The 18,823-nt window shown below is 42.5% G+C and overlaps 1 long non-coding RNA gene across 16 annotated transcripts in view; it reads right to left on the reverse strand.

Annotated features, from left to right (window-relative positions):
* Positions 1 to 18,823, reverse strand: part of LOC143667142 (uncharacterized) — a 142,311-nt gene that overhangs the window by 30,378 nt on the left and 93,110 nt on the right. For all 16 annotated transcript variants that reach the window (XR_013167883.1, XR_013167887.1, XR_013167878.1 and 13 more), the window contains one exon: positions 18,672 to 18,747. This is a non-coding gene — a long non-coding RNA (uncharacterized LOC143667142). The remainder of the gene's footprint in view (positions 1 to 18,671; positions 18,748 to 18,823) is intronic.

Genomic DNA, 18,823 nt, shown 5'->3' on the forward strand with positions numbered 1-18,823 from the left:
AAGTTGGTGACAGGGCACTTCACAGCTCTAGAGCTCAATTTCCTTACCTCTAAAAGGGAGGACAAATATAGGACTTGCCCACCTCACAGGGTTGTTCCGAAGTTTAAACAATGTTAAACTTTTGGAAATCATGTCATTTTAGAAACAATGACATGCAAATTACCAAAGGCATTACTTCACAGCAGAAAGCCAAGGAGGTGGTGGATAGACTCTGGTGTGGGAAAATGGCTGCGAGGTCATTTAGAGGGGAGGACACCTTCCCTGGCTCCATCCTGAGCTCAAGCAGGCAGGCTGAGGACCCAGAAATCTTTGGGTACACACAAAACTTCTGTGCTGGGAGCTTTATTACAAATTATTTTTTTAATGACATGATTTCCAAAAGCAGTTTTGCTGGATAACTGTTTTGGCCTTGACACCAAATGAACTCCAAATCTAACACTCACGTGTGCATACATACATGCACGCATGTGTGCACATGCTCACGTACACACACCTCAAGCCATTCTTTATAAATAGCAAAAAACATCTTGATGAAGACCAATTTATACTCATCCCATGTAAGCTTTTGTTTGTTAGTTCATTGGTTTGTTTTTAACGTCGCACCATTAATTGCTTGTTTAAAAGAGTTTGAATTACTAGAAAAACCATCACGGAGCAGATCGGGACCGGGTTGCCAGCCAAGTTGACTTCCCTAGGCAGACCTGAGCATTTGCATTTTCTGGCTCTCGTGGCTTAAGTTCACAGACTAAAGTCCTCATCAACAAGCTTTTTACATTTGAATAGGTTACAAAGTGTTTATAGGTCTGAGTCCTTCCCAGACAGTAGTTAATTGGCCTCACAAACAACAGCAGGAGTCTCATTATCTTCACTTAACAAAGGAAGACACTTCATCTGGAGAAGTTAGGGGACTGGATGAGGCCCTAGCCTGAGTCTCATCATCATTCTCATCAGCATCATAATAATCGTCACTAACTCTTCCCATGCTAGGAAGTTCACTTCAACAATCTGTGCTCATTCTCCAGGAGCTCATGGATAAATGACCTTTGATGTATAATCATCTCTCAAAGAGCTAAGTAGGTAATAAAGCATACATAAGGGCTCCAGCCCTAAGGACACAGAGGATCCACAGCCACAACCGCAGGGAGCTCACTCCTCTGAGGGTCTCAGTTTCCCCATCTGGAGTAGAGAAATAATGCCACCTGGCCACGTCTGCTTTCCCAAGTTTCCGTTGCAATGTCCAAGCCCCGACACCATAACCTGGGGGTGGGACCAGGATCAGAGTCTACAGGAAATGCCTCTCTTAACCACGGACGCAGTAGAGGACAGGAGAGAAGCTTTGGGGCTAAATGTATCCGAGGCATAGTCATGTTCAATGTGGTCCTCACAGCTGCTGACCTAGAAACGCGATTTATTTTTAGAAGTTTTTTAGACAAATCCTCAGCCTCACAGATCATTTCTCTCCATAGGGTGTAGAATAGAATTCAACTAAGAGCCTTGAACTAGACAGTGGCATGGTCTGCCAATTAGGATAGTAAATAGGTGCCTTTTTCTGGGGGGCGCAGCCTACCCAAGAGCAGTCTGAAGGGTACAAAGATAAGGGACAACCCAAGACTGCTTGGGGTTCAACTGACCTGGCACAAATTTACTTATCTTCCTTGAGCTTCAGTTTCCTCATCTGGAACATGCAATTAATACCAACCTGCCTCCATCCTCTCTTCCCTACCCACCCTCCCCCTGACCCCCGACTGTAAGTCAGAACCCGACAGAGGTGGCGATGGAAGGGGCACACTGCTGGAGCTAGTGTGCCCTCCACTTCACCAGCATCTTGGAACCAAAATGCCTGTCTGCATGCCCAGGAGACAGTCTCCTTCCCTAATCAAAGTCTCTATGAGCAGGCAGTTTTCCTTATTTGTTGGTTTTAATCTTCTCATTTGCAATGCAGGTAACTTAGAGCTTAGAAGACGCACATCTAGATTCTAATCTAGTTCAGTCGGAGACCAAACTCTGAGCTCTCTTTTATAGTACACTGTCTCCCAAGAGAGAAGATACTAATCTTGCATAAACATACCTATACTTCATACACTTTTTACACTTACTAAAGGCTTTCACACCCTTCACCTTTAACCCTGTGAGTAGGTGTTATCTCCGTTTTACAGATGAGGCCAAGTAACGTGTTCTGCCTGAAGTGGGCAGCTCCTAACTGGCCGGGTCCTGCAAATCTGTTCCTCTTCTAGCCCGCTCAGAGCGGTTCCCAGGCAGAGTAATTAGATTACAAAGAGAAATAGGGTAGGTCCTGGGAGAACTTTCGAGATCAAGGGTATAAGAAAAGAAAGGCTTTTATTTTTTGTTTGCCTTGTTTTTGTAAACCGTGGATTGTTAGCCAAATATTTTCCCAACAGACATGGAAATTCCCAGATATGCTGACCCCCTAAATCCCTATCTGAACCATCACTCCTGAGTGCAGTTAAATGCATCTTTTTCTCCTAAGAAAAAGGGCAAGAGAGGAAGTGTGTTTAATCTAATGCTTCTAACATCCAAAAAAAAAAAAAAAAAGAAAAAGAAAAGAGGCCACGAAAAACCCTGGAAATAGATTGCAGTGATGGTTGTACAATGTTGGGAATGTGGTTAGTACCACGAATTGTGCATTTAAAATTGTTTAAAAGGCAAATTTTACATTCTATATTTTTTACCACAATAAAAAACAATAACACAAAGCAAATAGAGAAGAAGCTGATGGAAACATGATATATTAAGACTTCTTTAATCATGGTGGGTATTTATTGGGCACCTACTATGACCCAAGCACAGTTCTAGGCATAATTAGGATACAATGGTAAATTAAACATGCTAGTTTGAAACTATTATGTACCCCAGAAAAGCCATGTTTTAATCCGTATCCAATCTTGTGGGGCAGCCACTTCTTTTAATCCTGATTCAATATTGTAGGGCGGAAACTGTTGATGAGATTATCTCCACAGAGATATGATGCACACAGTTTTGGATGTGACCTTTGGATTAAATTGAAATGTGAGTCTGACCGTCCAAGGTGAATCTTGATTAGTTTACTGGAGTCCTTTAAAAGGGGAAACAGTTTGAAGAAACCTCAGAGCTGAAGTAGATGTTTGGAGATGGAAACAGAAATAGCCCTAAGCAAGGACTCACAGAAATAGCCAGAACCTGAAGAGAAGAAATCTCCAGCCCCAGCAGATGCTAAACTAAGAGATAAAACCCAGAGTTTTGTCCCAGAGCAGCTAAGTGAAGGTTCACAGATGCTTAGAGAGGAAGCCACAGGCATCAGAAACTGGAAGGAGCAGAACCAGAAACAAGGATCAGTAGACATCAGCCATGTGCCTTCCCAACTGACAGAGGTATTCCAGATGGCATCGGCTTTCTTGAGTGAAGGTGACCTCTTGCTGGTGTCTTAATTTGGACATTTTCATGGCCTTAGAACTGTAACCTCGCAACTTAAAAAATTCCCTTTTAAAAAGCCATCCCATTTCTGATACGTTGCATTCTGGCAGCATTAGCAAACCAATACAGTAGACAAGATGGAAACTTAACATCTGCCTTTGTGGAACTGACAATCTAAAACAGTACTCCCTAAACCTGAGGAATCACCTAGAGAGTTTTTTTTATTTTAAACACTTTTTTATTGTGAAATATAACATATATGCAGAAAAATGATAGATTTCAAGGTACATTTTGACAAATGATTATAGAACCAAGTAGAGAGCTTTTAAAATTAGATTCTAGAAACTTGTCCCCAGGGATTTTAAGTGGATCCTATGAATCGGGACTTTAAAAAGCTTTCTCAGCAGTGATTAGAAGGAAGAAACAAATCTAAGAACGATTGCCCTTACCTAGTTCTTCCCAAACCCGCCCAGTCACCCAGCAGTACCTGGAGTACTTATATAACATACAGATTCCCTGGCCTTGCTCCTAGATGGGGCCTTGGAATCTGAAGGTTTAACAAGTGTGTCTGCCAATTATTAGGAACTAATAAATTTGGGAAACACTGCTTTAGAGGACTTAGAGACACCACACACGAGCCAAAGCTCATCCCTCAAGCCCAATCACCTTACACGGGAATGGTAATAGGTCCAGGAGACATTATGGCTCCCCCGTGGTAAAATGAAACTGGTGGTTTCCACTGTCCGAAGCTACCATCAGTAGCACTCCATTCTCACAAAACTTCTGTCCCTTTCAGCCAAAATTTACTATAAAAGGTGATGCAGCTCCTGTGCTATAAACCATCACATTAATTTTAATAAACTCTGATTTTGAAGAACCTGTGCTAAGACCTTCAATGCCAAATTAACCTGAAGATATTTCTCTCATAAAGCTACACCTGTATGTACCTCCAATGCCTTATAAATAAATAACATACATAAAAATAGCAATAATGAACTTGGAAAAATACTAGCTAATGCACGCCCTAATAGAAAGACCCAGGGATCTTTAACAATTGAAGGGCTGGTGCCAGCCTCTCTAACAAGTACACCAAACCACATTATTCTACATGTGAGTGTAATTTCTGAATTGCAGTGTATAATTCTGAAGAGTATATGCTCTCTGGAAGGCAAAGAAGTATTTATATGCGTGCTATTACTCAGCTGCATCATTCCCTGATGAGAACCATCAAAGGAATTATGGGAACAATGCATTCCTCAAGGCCCATGAGTAGAATGTTTCAGAAAAGGGCTATCATTAATCTTTATGCAGTTGCAGAGATAATCCAGTGTTCCATGCTGCATGGAGCCCATGGAGGTGTGAGTCTTTGCATGAGTGGCCTCACTCCTTACACCTCAGGGTGGCCAAGACAGCTGCCACTGCTGACATATCTGAGCCCCAGAAGAGCCCTGCACCAAGGATGGCCACTGATTAACACTGAGGACAATGGGGTCAGCTGCTGCAGGTGAAGAGATTAACACTTAGCAGAGTCAACCTTCTAAACTATGATTCCTGTATTATTTTGACAGTCTCCTAGAGGATAAAATTTAAAGACCTAAAGGTATATGGGACTCTCCAAGAAGCAGTCCCTCTCTACTTCTGCAGCTCAATTTTTAGCCATTTCTGCTCCTTTTTCCTCCTTCCTTCCCTTTACATCTTCCACTTCAACAATTCTGGATGATTTTTTAGTTTTCTGAACATACTTTGGATAGTGTTTCTCAAATAGAGGCAGTTTTGCACTCCCAGGGGACATTCAGAAATCCTGAATACATTTATTCTAGGATGTAGGCAACTAGCAGGTAAAAATCTGGGGTGCTGCTAAACATCCTAAAATGCACAGGACAGCTCTTCACAAAAAAAAAAAAAAAAAAAAAAAAAGTTATCCAGCCCAAAATGCCAATAGTGCCACTGTTAAGAAACCCTGCCTTGGCAAATTTCATTAATGGCCCCAAATCTTCTTCCATCCCTGTATTCATACCCTAAGCCATTTAACTTTGCAATGCCCTCCCATCATGGGCAAGGCTTCAGGCCCACCCCTTGATTCTGGGCTCAGCCATGTAACTTGTTTTGGCCAATAGAATGTGGCAGAAATGACAGCGTGCATGTTTTCACTTGTTGTCTTGTGCCTCTGCTGGTACCAATCACAAAGCCACGCTAAGGTCTGGTATCAAGAGGAAGATAAGAGGCACATCGAATGGAGCCACACCCTCCCTTCAACCCTGCCCAGCCTAAATCCACTAACCCACAGGCAAACTCATGAAAATGATGATTATTTTTCAAACCACTGAGTTTTGGCGGCGAGTTGTTACACAGTAATAGCTATTACATACACGATGTTGCTTCATGCCTTTTACACCTATTCTCTTTGCTTAGAAAGCCCCCCAGCCTTCACCCCCACCCTGCTTGGAAACTATCATTTAAAAATCTAACTCAGAGTTCTTCCTTTCTACAGGGAATCCTCCCTCTTCTAAACAGTTACTGTTTACTGTTGTACCATAACATTCACATTACTTACTAGATAGAAAGCTCCTCCAGGGCAGGGACTTTGCCCTGTACAGTGCTGACAGCGGACACTCAGCAAATATTTGTGGAATGAAATGGGATGGGCTGGAAACTTGGGGGAGGGTGATTATCAAGGGCATTTATCAGCTTTTGTTCTCACACTGGTAGGGTGCCTGCAACACAGCCTGTGACAGAAGCAGAGACCCTTGGCTCCAGCCTGCAGTCTGGGTGTCCCAGCCAATCAAAGCTGCCATGGAGAGGATCAGCCTCTGCTATTACTGTTTAGCACAATGAAACTGTTTAGAGGAGAGCCTTACCTTCAGGAAATTCCAGCAAGCCTGTTTTATTGTTACCCTCCACGGTAATGACTCCCATGGGATTAAACAGAGTGGAAAGTAATTCCTAAAACATCCCCTGCTGTGGACAGAGAAGGCCAAATAAGACGGAAGGCTCACAGTTCACGTGGGCGGGAAGGGGCTTTCTCTCGGAAACAGAGGGTGTCACTGGAGCCTTACAGGGGAGGAATGACGACTAGGGGAGGAAAGATGCAGGGCCAGGGGGAGGAAAGAGCCTGCACTTTGGAAACAGACCCGCTCGGGCTGAAATCCCAACCCCGCCATACCTCGGTTCATGTCATGCTGCTGAATCTCAGTTTGCTCAACTGTAAAACAGGGACATAAAACATCCTTTCCCTAAAGATTAGTGTGATGATTAGAAGAGATAATACAGGTGAAAATGCCAGGTGCTAGGAAGGGGTTCGATAATTCCAGCTCCCTTTCCTCCTGTGGAAATTTGAAGGGGAAAGGTGTCAGAGCAAATACTAAATTAAGGGACCTCGGCCAATAGAACGTAAGCTTCAGAGGGACAGTCTTACCGGAAAAATGAGTAGGAGACAACTCTGTGGGATGGGAAGGACTCTAGAAACCTCTTTCCTCTCCCTTAAACTTTTGCTACCACAATATGTGAAATCCTACTAATGGAGAGTCATGGGGCTGGATTTGGGCTGGAAGGCAGTAATCCTCAGTCACCTCTGCTTGCAGGGCTGGCTCTGTGGACAGGTGACCGGTGCCATCACAGGGGAACCCATCCTTAGAAGGGCCTTGCTCTTGGGTAATGCTCTGTGGTCACCCTTTCCAAATTCTTCATAACTTTTTAGTAAAGTGTGCCAGATCTTTATTTTGCACAGTGCCCTACAAATGATGAAGCTGTCTCTAATCCCTTGCCCTTCAGACCCTACAGATAAAGTGACAGCTTTCCTCCATGTCTTCCCCAACTGTTAAAAGATCCATGCTCTCACAGGGCCCAGGCCATTGGGGAGTTCTAGCCCAAGGGTTCTTAGAACCACTGCTACTGCACGAAAATCCTCGGGTCCCCTCTCTGCCACATCTACTGTGAGAAGGAAGACCCTTCTCGGGAGCCAGATGGTTGATGTTGCAGAAGATGTCAACGTCACTCTGAAGGGACACACAGGTATGGTGAAGGGCCCAGAGGTCCTTCAATCTGGCCTCAGGACAGCAGAGGGACCGCAATCATGTGCAGAACTCGATCTCCTTGGGACGAAAAAGAAGAGGCTTCCTGTTCACAAACGGTGGGAAAATAGAAAGGAACTGGTAAGTACTTCATACTGTTGTCACTTACAGGACGTGATCAAGGGTGTGACACTGGCTCCTTTACAAGACGAGGTCTGTGTCTGCTCACTTCCCCATTGACATCGTTATTCAGGAGAGCTGGTCTTTTGTTGAAATCCAATATTTCTTAGGTGAAAAACATATCCCGCAGGGTTCATTTGAGGCCAGGCATTGCTTGTCCCTAATCTCAAGCCCAGAAAGATGAGTTAATTCTTGAAGGAAGTGACACTGACTTGCATCAAATTCAAATTCAACTGCTTTGATTCAGCAAGGCACAATAGTTAAAAACAAGTATATCAGAAAAATTTGGATGGAATCTTTGTCTCCGAAAAAGGAACAGTTCAGCAGGCTGATGAATAAGATCTAAGAGTTGTCCAGCTTGGAAACAAGATGCTACTTATGATATTGTGAAGATGCAATAAAATTCATCTGCTGATTTGGGGGGAAAAAATCCTAGGACAAGAAAATCTGGGGTAGGGAGCTGGGTGGAAGGGGACAAATCCCTGTAGACTAGGCCTATCAGATAGGGTGTCTTCAGCTGCCAGTAACAGAATATGGGACCAAGAGGGACTTAGACTATAAAGACTTGTCATTATCTCACCTAACAAGAAATCCAAAGAGAAGCTCTTCCCAGGGACTCAGCATCTCTGCAACTCTCCTTGCCTTTACTTCTTCTTGGCCATAGTATGGCTGCAGCCATTTGAAACTCCAGGTCTTCACACAACAGCATACAGAGAAAAGAGGGACAAAAGGGGCTCTCTTCCCACATCACTTTTTACTAAAGAGGCATATCTTTTCCGAAGTTCACCAGAAGACTCCCCTTTGGATCTCATTATCCAGAGCTATGATAGATGGCCACAGCTAATGCAAGGGAAGTTGCTAGGCAAGTGCTAATCTGCCTTAGGCGAATGGGATGGCTGTATGGATTGAACCATGTTCCCCAAAAAGACATGTTCCAGTCCCAACCACCAGTCCTATGAAAGTGAATCCATTTCTCAATAGGATCATTGCAGATGTTATTAGTTAAGATGAAGCCAAACTGGATTTAGGGGGGCATCAATCCAATATGACTGGTGTCCTTATAAGCAGAGGAAGTTTGGACACAGTTAGGAGGAGACAGATGGGGAAAAAAGATGGCCATGTGGTGGATATAGAGATTGAGTTAGAATTGCCAGCAAGTTACCACCAGAATGCTAGAGATTTTGGAGAAAGCCTGATCCTGCTAACACCTTGATTTTAAACTTCTAGCCTCCAAAACTGTGAGCAATAAATCCCTGTTGTTTAAGCCAACAGGTATCTGTAATAGCAGTCCTAGCAGACTAAGACAAATGACTACAATGCTTTATTGGGGTCTAGACAGAGGACAGTTCTTTTATCAAGGAGCAATGGCCAATGGGCAAGTGGCCTTGGAGATTAGTTGTGCTCCTAGTCCCATAACTCTTCCCTGCTCTGAAGAGCTGATGGAAGCCTGCCTTCTCATTACTTACAGCACTCATTGTTCATTACTTCCCAAAGATCCCTGGGAAGCACTGGGGCAAGGGGCAGTAAGAGGAATTAAGGAAGTTTACCATCTCATGGCAACAGCTCAAAGTGAAGGTTTTAGACCCCAGTTTCAGAAACATCTAGTCAAGAGGGTTGGGGGTTGTGATAAAAATGCAGGCTCATGGGCTGTATCTGCACAGATATATATTTAGTAGATCAGTGGTGAGGACCCAGAAATCTGAATTTTTTAACAAGCACTCCAAGTAATTCTTATGCTCATTAAAGTGAGAACCATGGCCAAACTCTTCATAACATTTATGAGATTATAAAACACAGGAGGATAGAGTTATTTTATGGCTGAAGCCCTGACACTATGACTGGCACATAGTAGGCGTTCAAATATGCACTCAGCAAATGAATTTAAAAAAAATTGTTTACAGTAATAGTTTATTATTATGTGATTAATAGTTACCATTCCCTAAGTACCTTCCATTTATTGACTTTACAAAGATTTCTAATCTTCTCCAAGTTCCTTTGAAGATGAGGCAGTATTATATCTACTTTCCAGAGGGAACTTGAGGTTTAGTAAGATCTGGCTAGATACTCTATCAGAGCAAGGAATTTCAGCCCATCTAATTAAACCTCATACCTTTTCCTCAACAGCTTGGCCCATTTCAACAGAAATGCTACAGAATGTTCTCCTATTCACACACTATCATGAGTTCAGTCCATTAAGATGGTTTTTAAAAACACTCACCTGGAGTCTCTTTTACCTTCACCAGATGGCTGGGACATATGTCTGAGAACTTTGTCCCAACATTGCTTTCTGACCCATTCCCCATGTGGGACACCTGCTTTAAAACCTATGAGCTTTGTTCTAAAATTTCTTTTTTTTTCTGACCTCCCAGTTCTGTCTTTCTGGTTAATTCCAAATTCGTCTGGTCTATCGCCCATGATCCAGGTTAGATTCTGATGAAATAAGCCTTTACAAAACCTTTATCACACAGCTAGAACTGTTTGAATGTCTTCACAAACATAGGGGTAGGGAATGAGTCAAGGTTATGGTTAGTGTAGTGGGCTGATTAGTGCCCCTTCCCTCAAAAAAAGATTCATCTACCCAGGACCTTAGAATGTGACCTTATTTGGAATAAATTGTTTTTTTTTTTTTCCATATGTAATTATGCTAAGGATCTCGAGATGAGATCATCCTGGATTAGGGTGAGTCCTAAATCCAATAATGAATGTTCTTATAAGAGACAGAAAAGACACACCGAGGAAGGTCATATCAAGTCAGAGGCACAGACTGGAGTGAAGCAGCCCCAAGCCAAGGGGCACCAAGGGTTGCTGGCAGCAGCCAGAAGCTCAGAGCAAGGCATGGAACGGATTCTCCCTCAGAGCCTCCGGAAAAACACTGCCGACACCTCGACTGAGGGCTTCCGGCCCCCAGAACTGAGAGAATACATTTCTGTTATTTCATACCTCCAAATTTGTGGGAATTTGTTACAGCAACCCCAGGAATCTAATACAATAGTCACATTCGTAGAGTATTTCATGGTTTGCAAAATGCGTTTACAGCCAATGTATGCTTACAACAGCGGGGAGGAGTGCAGCGGTATTGGGACAGTTTGAGTTGCAAGTAAACAGATGTCAACTGGACCTAGGTTAATATAGGGTGTCTCACAGAAACCACGTAACAGGAACATAGCTGGTCGTCAAGAAGAAAACTGGAATCAGTAATTGATCACCAGGAAACCCTACCTCTATCTCTCATCTCAGTCTCATTTTATTTTCTCTCTGCAGGTCAGTTTTCTTTGTTTTTCCAGCCAATCTGGCCAGAGTCAAGGCCTAGGGCAACCAGGAAGTTTATCTGTTGCAAGTCTAGCCATTTGCAAGTCTAGCCATCCAGAGAAAGTCTGTCTCTGTCTAACCCCCTGGCAGATCCCAGAGTGGGGTAGGGGGATTGCCGGTACCCATGAAGGAAACCCCAAGAGTCCTCAGCCAGTGGGCCCTGATTTGCATGGTAGAGGGGGAAGAGTATGGATTTCTTTTTTTATGTAGTCCAAACCCCAGCTCTCACCACCAGTTTCCTGTGGGGAAATTTCTGTATCTGACCTGAGCTCAGGTTCCTTGCCTACAAAATGGGGATGATAATATCTAGCAGCTAGGGCTACAGTGAGAACTAAATGAGTTACTTATGTAAAACAGTTAGCAAATGTCACTTCTCCTGGCCCCACCACATTGCAAATGGAGGGACTAGGCCTCAGACTTGCTGAATAACTCATGTAGGGTTACAAAGGCAGAGCGCTGTAGGTGGGAAACTCAAACCCAGGCCTCCCTTAAGCTGAGCAGGGGCCTCCTCTCTGTCCCCAGGGTATTTTCTGCACCCAGCACATCCCAGCACTTTCCTTTGAGCCTTGGTGGCTTTAGGTTCTCACGTTTCCCCTGTTAAAAGGCAGATGCCCTGGGCAAAGGTGCCACCATTATCAGCCAGCTCAGGCCTGGAGAGGGTAGTTCCCCCAACGAAGGAAGGTCTGGTGGTAAACACAAAGTTTGAAGACCAAAGCCGGGAGGCCCCAAAGGCAGATTTTCTGAAAATTACACTCAAAAGAGGCAGGAGCATGTAACCCGTGGAGTGACTTCCTGCAAGACCCATGTGTTGGCTGTGGACTAACAGTACACGGGTAGAAATGTGACACAGAATTGTGTGAAGTCATAAGAAATCAGGGCACTGTTCAGATCCCGGCATGGAACTTTAGATAACAGTTTATTGGTTTGTGAATTGTGGGCTGTCAGAAATAGGTCTGTCAGCATAAAGCTGGATTTTGGCAATGTGATTATTTTTGGTGACACAGCATTTGAATACCAATATCAATTTATCTTTAGGGGGAAAAACAGACAGAACTCCACCATCATGACCATGAGTGTAACTGAGAAGTTAGGATCTGGGGGATGATTATCATCACTGAATCATTATATAGATCTTCCTTTTTTTGCTTTCTGGTATATTAGAGTAGAGAAGGGGAAATACCTGAAATCTCTGAACTATAATCCAGCTGCCTTGATCTCTGATAATGATTATATAGCCTTTATCTTGTGCCCTTGGTAAAATCCTGGTGACTGACCCTTACTTGTATCCACCTGTAAAGTTGTTCAACTTTAGAGTTTTAAGATCACTGAAGACAGCCCCTAATGTTTATTAATGAAGGGCCTTGGGTCAGCCCAGAATTAACCCTTCGTTCTCTTGACAAAGGAAGCTGGAGCTGACGAAAATGGGCCTTCCTGACGTAGTCAGTTGCTTAAATTTAATTTTTGTCTTTATTATTTTTTGCATCGGCAGGCACTGGGAATCGAGCCCGGTCTCCGGCATGGCAGGGGAGATCTCTGCCTGCTGAGCCACCATGGCCTGACCAGTTGCTTAAGTTTTAACCTGTAAGTGAACTATACATCATTATAAGACTCAGGCCTGTTGTCACATGAAGGCCACCATTTTCTTATGCACGCTCTGTAACTAAGCACGTAATCAATCCGTGCATGCTCAGTAATTAGATCACCTCTCATTATGTCATCTGGAAACTTTGGGCTCATTATCCTAAAACCTGCCCCTCTTTTGATCTTTCCGTACTATAAAAGCATCAGAGTTACTGCAATTCGGGGAGACAGAGGTTTACTCCGATAGGCCATCTGATCTCCTGCTCCACACCTACCAAGAAACCCTCTCTTTGAAACCCAGTGTCATGGGTTGGCTGTTACGCACCTCAGGCAGAGAGCCCCCTGCTTTCATCAGGTAGCGTTAGGATATATGAGCCTCCCGATGTAACGCATCATGCAGGAGGGTCCTGCAGGTCTGTGCCCTTGAAGCCTTGGGGAGCAGGGATCTCATATACCCCAGATGGGAAGGGGAAGGGGAAGCAAGTGAATAGACTTGATGCTATAAGGTCAGTGCAAATGCCTCCTGGGTGACCATATTATCCCACCCATCTGCCTTCACCATAAATAGCTGTAGCAAGAAATGCACCATAAATAGCAGTAGCAAGAAATGCATAAGCTGTGATTTGAAGGAACTTAAGAGACCAGTCTCTCAAACATCACTCTTCTCTGGTGTCAAGCCTGGAATTCAGCCCCTGGCACTGTCCTCCTTCATTACTGGTGCCCCTTTGCTGCCTCAGCCAGCACAAATACAGGTGACAGGTAAGCCAAGGGCCCCGGTCGTCCTGTGTCCCTATAAAAGGAGTTGCCTTTGGTTTATTGGGTTTTTGACTTAAGAAAAAAAAAAGCCCATATTCATCTCATCTTCACCTCAAAGATATCTCTTTTCCTGATAACTACCCTAAGCCAAATTCTGAATCACTGAAAAGTTGCCTGCCTGAAACGCCAAAGTAGGATCCCTCCCTATCCCCCAATTCCTGGCCACAAATATCAGCATCAAATGTTAACTCTTGTTTCAATGACATTATAAACGCATGGAAATTGCAAAATAGGAGACTCATTTTGCATTCCCCAGCGCCAGTACCTATTAAACTGCCAAGAATTTACCTGGTGCTCAATAAATACTTGTTCAATTTAATTAGCTGGTTAATATGAATATCAGCTGTAACATATCCAATTCTGAAAACCACAAACATTTAATAAACACTCACTGTAATCCAGGCACTTGAGAAATAATGAAAAAAGTGTCATCCCTGGCCCAAAGGAGCTGACTATGGAGCAGAGAAGACAGAAAACTAAAATAATCATTTTGTCATAAGAAAGTGAAATTCTAGAATAGAAGTAAGAACAAAGCACTGTGGGAATGTTAAGTAATGATTATTCTTGAGTAGCAATGTGTGTGTTGTGTCATTGGGAGGTAAGGATGCAAACACAGTTCACAGAAGAGAAGACAATTAGCTCATCCTTGTTTGGAGGAGTTAGACACCAGTAGAGGAACAAAAGTTCATTTCAGGCAAGGCAAAGCTGTGAACACAAAACAGGGCTACACAGGGGACACATGGGAATTTTCTAGTGATAGAATTATTCTGTATGGTATTGGGGTGCTGGGGAAATCACAGGCACACCCTCAGGACCATCTCCCAGCCTAACCCCACCCCCTGCCTCCTTGTCTATTGTATGATGATGTTTCAGCCTGTTTCCATTCCACAACCAGGGGGAGATGTTAGGTCAAATGAAAAGGCCTGACCAGAGCTTAAATCTGGAAACCAGGATCAAGCAGCCACAGAGGCTTATCAGGGCAGGAAACTCAGTGGCAGGACCCTTAGGCACAAACTTGTCTCTCTTCTATGACACAAAGTGGGGCAAGCAGAGCTGTCATTTAACAGTCCTGAACCCAGCATTTGGCCTCCGTGCAAGACTTGCCACACTGGGATCTCTTCCCCTGCTCTGGTGACACTTTTGTCATTTGCTGAAAGTTTCTGTTGTGCCCGGGTCTGTGTTCTCATGACACATCATATAGCAACTCACTCTGCAGATACATTACGCTATGCATTTGTCACAACCCGTAGATCTTGACCTGTTGTTGCTCAAATGTTGCCTCTCGCCCTCTAAACCCAACTCTGCATGTGAAATCATTGCCCTTCTCCCCATGTGGAACATGACATCCAGGGGTGAAAGTCTCCCTGGTGGCATTGGAGACTCTCAGGGATGAGCCTGGCCCTGGCACCATGGGATCAACAATGCCATCCTGACCAAAACAGGGAAAAGAAATGTGACAAATCACAGGTGGATGGCTGAGAGAGTTCAAATAGACTTGAGAGGCTACTCTGGAGGTCACCCTTGCATAAGCTTCAGTTAGACATTGCTACCTACCCTAGTTTGCCAAACCTCAACCAAAAACATTCCTGCCAATCCTAAAGAACACCCAGGGTGTTATATAAGATTCTACAAAGGTTCCATGCACTAGAGTAGCTTTCCAGAAACCTACAATCTCCAGATGGGTCCCTGGACCAGATAAGCCCTGAAATGCAGAGGGGCCAGTCTCTCCAGAACATCAGCTAGTTCCATCCCTCTATCCCATATTATTGACAGCCCCTTCCAACATGAAAAAGTTAGAATGGGCATAACCCAAATACCCCTAAACAGTGGGAGAAAGATCAAAGGTGATGGTGAAGTTATACAGAGAAGGTCAGGTTTAACAAATATATTGATATTTCTTTCAGTCTCCAGTATCTTAGAGCAGCTAAAAGTATAAACTTAAAATAATGGAATTGTAACACATACCAAACTCTGAAATCTGTTCTATAATTAATTGTTGTGGTGCACTTTGAAATTTATTGCTTTTTTTGTATACATGTTATTTTTCGCAAAAAAAGAGCATAAAACAAATGAAAATTAAAAATCCCATAGGTCTTTACATCACAAAGAATGAACTTTAATGTAGGCAAATTTTTTAATAATCACGGAGATCAGGGGATCCCATGAAGAAATACAAACTGTGACAAAAGAATCTAATTGTGTTACAAATGGGAAAAAAAGAGAGGTAATCTGAGTAACTTTGGAAAGCTTAAAGCTGAAGATGAATGGAAGTCTACATAAACACAGTATCATAGTTGCTAAAGTTGTTTCTCATGGTTACAAGTTAAAATTTTTGAAATTTTTTTACATGTATACTGGAGTTGAATTAATAAGTAAATGTATGGTGGATGGTGGGAGTTTACAGGTGCCTAGGTTTGGAAATAATCATAGAGATATTTGTGAACACACACAAAAAATGCACACATATATTTACAAATATATTTCCTAGCTCTGTCAGCTGGAAGGGCCTTCAAGAAGTGACATCCCAGCACCCAGCTCTTGGTTTCTGATTCCATTCTTCAAAAAAAGGAGCCAGGGCTCCTTGTAGACATGGCTGATTCTAGGGATGGGGCATGGAAAATGCAAGATGACCTGGAGCATCTTGTAAAGCCAGAAATTAAGGCAGTGCTCAAAGAAACAAAAGGATAGAGCATGTCCAAGGAATGCAGGAGCCAACCTGAAAGATCCTTAATGGTCAAAGTAGGAACAATCTGAGCAATGAAATAAATAATGACATGTTTTGTTATAACCCAAAGTGCCATAAGCATCCATGAATCCATACTTCATGAATAAATGATTGGAAAAAAAAACAGATAAATGGGGGAGAAGAGACAAATCTTCTTTACAGAAGAATAACAAATAATTTATGTAGATGCTTCCTGCCTCTGGGAGGTGGAGTTTAATCTTACACACACACGTGCATATCTTGAGTGTGGGACACACTTTTGGACTTGCATCTGAAGAAAAGAGTATGGAAAAGGGAATAAACAAAGTAACTTCACAATGGAGGATTCTGGCAAGCATTACCTTAGCCAGGTGATCAAGATTAATATCATCGGTGATGTCATGCTAATAGCATGTACTGTTCATATGAGGTCATGAAAATGGCACTTTCCCTCTGTGGGGTTTTCCTTCCACAACCCATAAACGTAGCATGACCACAAGAAAACATCAGACAAACCAAAATTGGGAGATTTTTTTACAACGCAACCATCAACACTTCTCAAAACCGTCAAGATCATCAAAGTCAAAAAAAGACTTGAGAAACTGTCAGAGACCAGAGGAGACAAAGGAGAGATGATGATTAAATGTAATGTGGCTTCCAGGACAGGGCCCTGGGACAAAGAGAGGACATTAGCAGAAAAATGAGTAAAATCCAAATAAAATCTGAAGTTCAGTTAATAATAATGTGCCAATTTTAGTTTCTTAGTTGAGACAAATGTACCATGGTAATATCAGAGGTTAATTGTTGTGGAAACTGGGTGAGGGGGGTCTCTGAACTTCCTTTGCAATTTTTCCGTAATCTAAAACTATTCTAAAACACAAAGGGTTTTTTGTTTGTTTGTGTGAAGTGCAGGACAAATTGGGAAAAGCATAAGAAACCTGGCATGATTAGACTCTCAGGCGATGCAGGGAATGGGGGAAGATGAGGCTTGGGAACGTTTAGGATCAGATTCCAGGAGCTTTGTGAAATGCATCAGTTAGAAACACCAAACCAGCAGTGGCTTAAAAAAGTTTTTGTGTATTAGTCTCACACAAAAACAAGTCAAGAAGTAGGCTGTCCTAGGCTAGCAGAGAAGCTCTCGTTCCCACCATCATTGGCATGTGGCTTTTGTCTTTCATTTTCATAACATTATCCAGTATCATGGAGATACCTAATCAAGTTTCCAGCCTATAGTATTGAACAGGGATTAAGTGAAACGGTTGCTACAACAAGATTGGATCAGGATTAAAACATGGATTTTCTAGGGTACATAAGTCCTTTCAAACTGCACAGATGGTTATGTTAGTAACCAAATTGGGACTACCAAGCAGGTTAAAGGAAACAGGTCGTGAGCGTGGCTTGAGCCTACTGAGTATAGAGAGCCTTCATTGCATGCAGATACATACATGCAACAGGCAAAAGGAACTCCAGCTCTGACCTCTGTAAAGAGGCTGGGACTGCACGTGGAGCACTGGATGTCAACACACACCAAGGCCTCTTCAGCATACTCTTCTCCCAAACACCCAACAACTTCTATGGTGAGTTTGAAACTGTATCAGACATGACAATAACTTTCTCTAAAGAAAAAGCTCCTTTTTTCTTTTTTTATACAAATTATTACGTGACATGCAAATAATAGAATGTCACGTAAAATTTTCATTCATCTCTAATTTCAGTCTTGAAATTAGAATGTGCTTCCTCCAAGAAACAGGGAACTCTACGCATAAACCCAAAGCAAAATTGACATTGTGAGCTGTAAATGTTAGGAATCTCTCAAATGACGGCTAGGTAAAGTCACAGAGCATAAGTTAAAGTAAATATGAAGACAAATTAGAAATCATGTGGATGCAGAAGCACATGGTGGTTAAGAGAACAAGCATGTAGGTGCAAATCCAGGTTTCCCCACTCACTCGCAGTATGATCTTGGGCAATTTATCAAACCTCTCAGAGTCTCCATTTCCTCATCTGTAAAATGACACTAAAAGAAAAAAGTAGCAGTACCTAGATAGAGAACCCCACAAGACGGTTGTTGTGAGAATTAAATGAGAGACAAGGCCTGGTACCAACTAATCTTTGTGTAAATGTTAACTCATAGTAGCAGCAGTTTAGTAATAGTTATAGTTATGTTTGTTCTACTTACTTTCATATCTATCATAATTCTGTATCATACTTAGTTTCTTGAATTATTGTAGACATTTTTTAGATATATAGTCACTCATCAAGTTGCCAAGACTGAATAATATTTTATAGTCAAATGGGTAATAAAACGTTCGATTAATTTGTTTTGTCACTGGTTTACGACTTTAGGAAAAAAGGAGGCTGGTTTACAAGAGAGGAAAAAACTGTTATTGGTTATTTCTTTTTTTCTATTTCTTTTTCAGATGGCTGGCTTTTTTTAAACCCTCATTTTTGTTGGAAAAAATCTCACAGCCTTGACTTTTCCCATGCTTATAGAAAAACATGGCTTTCCTAGAAGGACCCCGAAAGGAAGCAAAAGTGGCTCACACCGTGATGTCACATACTTTCTGCAAAAACTTGATGATTATGGCAGGCTGAACAGAAAGGGATTCTGTTAGACAAGATTACAAGTCTTGTGAAACGTCAGCAAAAACAAATCTCACCTATTTAAAGGACGACATCTGATGGAAGCACAATGGAATCAGCTCTCTTTGTGACAAAACTTTAAGGGCAGTTAACCTGCAAGAAAAGAAAGGAAATGTAATTAATTAATGCTAATGGTTCTTGTCCATAAAGAAGCAGACAACATGCTGCC

The sequence above is a fragment of the Tamandua tetradactyla genome, chromosome 23 (genome assembly GCF_023851605.1).
Source record: "Tamandua tetradactyla isolate mTamTet1 chromosome 23, mTamTet1.pri, whole genome shotgun sequence".
Lineage (NCBI taxonomy): Eukaryota > Metazoa > Chordata > Mammalia > Pilosa > Myrmecophagidae > Tamandua > Tamandua tetradactyla.